Here is a 3,213-nt window from a genome sequence, read left to right on the forward strand (position 1 = left end):
TCCGACTACATTCCATTATCCTCGTTTTGCTTTTGTTGATGTCCATCTTATATCCCCCTTTCAAGACACTGCCCATTTCGTTCAACTGCTCTTCCAAGTCCTTTGCTGTCTCTGACAGAATTACAATGTCATCGGCGAACCTCAAAGTTTTTATTTCTTCTCCATGGATTTTAATACCTACTCCGAATTTTTCTTTTGTTTCCTTTACTGCTTGCTCAATATACAGATTGAATAACATCGGGGAGAGGCTACAACCCTGTCTTACTCCCTTCCCAACCACTGCTTCCCTTTCATGTCCCTTGACTCTTATAACTGCCATCTGGTTTCTGTACAAATTGTAAATACCCTTTCACTCCCTGTATTTTACCCCTGCCACCTTTAGAATTTAAAAGAGAGTATTCCAGTCAACATTGTCAAAAGCTTTCTCTAAGTCTACAAATGCTAGAAACGTAGGTTTGCCTTTCCTTAATCTTTCTTCTAAGATCAGCCGTAAGGTCAGTATTGCCTCACGCGTTCCAGTATTTTTACGGAATCCAAACTGATCTTCCCCGAGGTCGGCTTCTACCAGTTTTTCCATTCGTGTTAGTATTTTGCAGCTGTGGCTTATTAAACTGATTGTTCGGTAATTTTCACATCAGTCAACACCTGATTTCTTTGGGATTGGAATTATTATATTCTTCTTGAAGTCTGAGGGTATTTCCCCTGTTTCATACATCTTGCTCACCAGATGGTAGTGTTTTGGTTCAAATGGCTCTGAGCACTATGGGACTCAACTACTGAGGTCATTAGTCCCCTAGAACTTAGAACTAGTTAAACCAAACTAACCTAAGGACATCACACACATCCATGCCCGAGGCAGGATTCGAACCTGCGACCGTAGCGGTCTCGCGGTTCCAGACTGCAGCGCCAGAACCGCGCGGCCACTTCGGCCGGCTTGGTAGTGTTTTGTCAGGGATGGCTCTCCCAAGGCTGTCAGTGGTTCCAATGGAATGTTGTCTACTCCGGGGGCCTTGTTTCCTCTCAGGTCTTTCAGTGCTCTGTCAAACTCTTCAAGCAGTATCGTATCTCCCATTTCATCTTTATCTATATCCTCTTCCATTTCCATAATATTGTCCTCAAGTACATCGCCCTTGTATAGACCCTCTATATACTCCTTCCACCTTTCTGCTTTCCCTTCTTTGCTTAGAACTCGGTTTCCATCTGAGCTCTTGATGTTCATACAAGTGGTTCTCTTATCTCCAAAGGTCTCTTTAATTTTCCTGTAGGCAGTATCTATCTTACCCCTCGTGAGATAAGCCTCTACATCCTTACATTTGTCCTCTAGCCATCCCTACTTAGCCATTTTGCACTTCCTGTCGATCTCATTTTTGAGACGTTTGTATTCCTTTTTGCCTGCTTCATTTACTGCATTTTTATATTTTCTCCTTTCATCAATTAAATTCAATATTTCTTCTGTTACCCAAGGATTTCTACTAGCCCTCGTCTTTTTACCTACTTGATCCTCTGCTGCCTTCACTACTTCATACCTCCAAGCTACCCATTCTTCTTCTACTGCATTTCTTTCCCCCATTCCTGTCAATTGTTCCCTTATGCTCTCCCTGAAACTGTGTACAACCTCTGGTTCTTTCAGTTTATCCAGGTCCCATCTCCTTAAATTCCCACCTTTTTGCAGTTTCTTCAGTTTTAATCTACAGGTCATAGCCAATAGATTGTGGTCAGAGTCCACATCTGCCACTGGAAATGTCTTACAATTTAAAACCTGGTTCCTAAGTCTCTGTCTTACCGTTATATACCATGATTCTTAAACCAAGTGTTAGCTATGATTAAGTTGTGCTCTGCGCAAAATTCTACCAGGCGGCTTCCTCTTTCATTTCTTAGCCCTAATCCATATTCACCTACTACGTTTCCTTCTCTCCCTTTTCCTACTACCGAATTTCAGTCACCCATGACTATTAAATTTTCATCACCCTTCACTATTTGAATAATTTCTTTTATTTCATCATACATTTCTTCAATTTCTTCGTCATCTGCAGAGCTAGTTGGCATATAAACTTGTACTACTGTAGTAGGTGTGGGCTTCGTATCTATCTTGGCCAAATAATGCGTTCACTATGCTGTTTGTTGTAGCTTACCCTCATTCCTATTTTCCTATTCATTATTAAACCTACTCCTGCATTACCCCTATTTGATTTTGTGTTTATAACCCTGTATTCACCTGACCAGAAGTCTAGTTCCTCCTGCCACCGAACTTCACTAATTCCCACTATATCTAACTTTAACATATCCATTTCCCTTTTTAAATTTTCTAACCTACCTGCCCGATTAAGGGATCTGACATTCCACGCTCCGATCCGTACAACGCCAGTTTTCTTTTTGCTGATAACGACATCCTCTTGATCCTCTTACACAGACACAAGCAGACATTTGCCTCTACAAATGTCTGTTTGTGTCTGTGTGTGTGCGGATGGATATGTGTATGTGTGCGAGTGTATACCTGTCCTTTTTTCCCCCTAAGGTAAGTCTTTCCACTCCCGGGATTGGAATGACTCCTTACCCTTTCCCTTAAAACCCACATCCTTTCGTCTTTCCCTCGCCTTCCCTCTTTCCTGACGAAGCAACTGTTTGTTGCGAAAGCTTGAATTTTGTGTGTATGTTTGTGTTTGTTGGTGTGTCTATCGACCTGCCAGCGCTTTTGTTTGGTAAGTCTCATCATCTTTGTTTCTACATATATTTTTCCCACGTGGAATGTTTCCCTCTATATATATATATATATACACAGGGTGTTACAAAAAGGTAAGGCCAAACTTTCAGGAAACATTCCTCACACACAAATAAAGAAAAGATGTTATGTGGACATGTGTCCGGAAACGCATAATTTCCATGTTAGAACTCATTTTAGTTTCGTCAGTATGTACTGTACTTCCTCGATTCACCGCCAGTTTGCCCAATTGAAGGAAGGTAATGTTGACTTCAGTGCTTGTGTTGACATGCGACTCATTGCTCTACAGTGCCTAGCATCAAGCACATCAGTACGTAGCATCATCACGAACGTGGTTTTGCAATCAATGCAATGTTTACAAATGCGGAGTTGGCAGATGCCCATTTGATGTACGGATTAGCACTGGGCAATAGCCGTGGCGTGGTACGTTTGTATCGAGACAGATTTCCAGAACGAAGGTGTCCCGACAGGAAGAAGTTCGAAGCAATTGATTG

The sequence above is a fragment of the Schistocerca cancellata genome, chromosome 3 (assembly GCF_023864275.1).
Source record: "Schistocerca cancellata isolate TAMUIC-IGC-003103 chromosome 3, iqSchCanc2.1, whole genome shotgun sequence".
Lineage (NCBI taxonomy): Eukaryota > Metazoa > Arthropoda > Insecta > Orthoptera > Acrididae > Schistocerca > Schistocerca cancellata.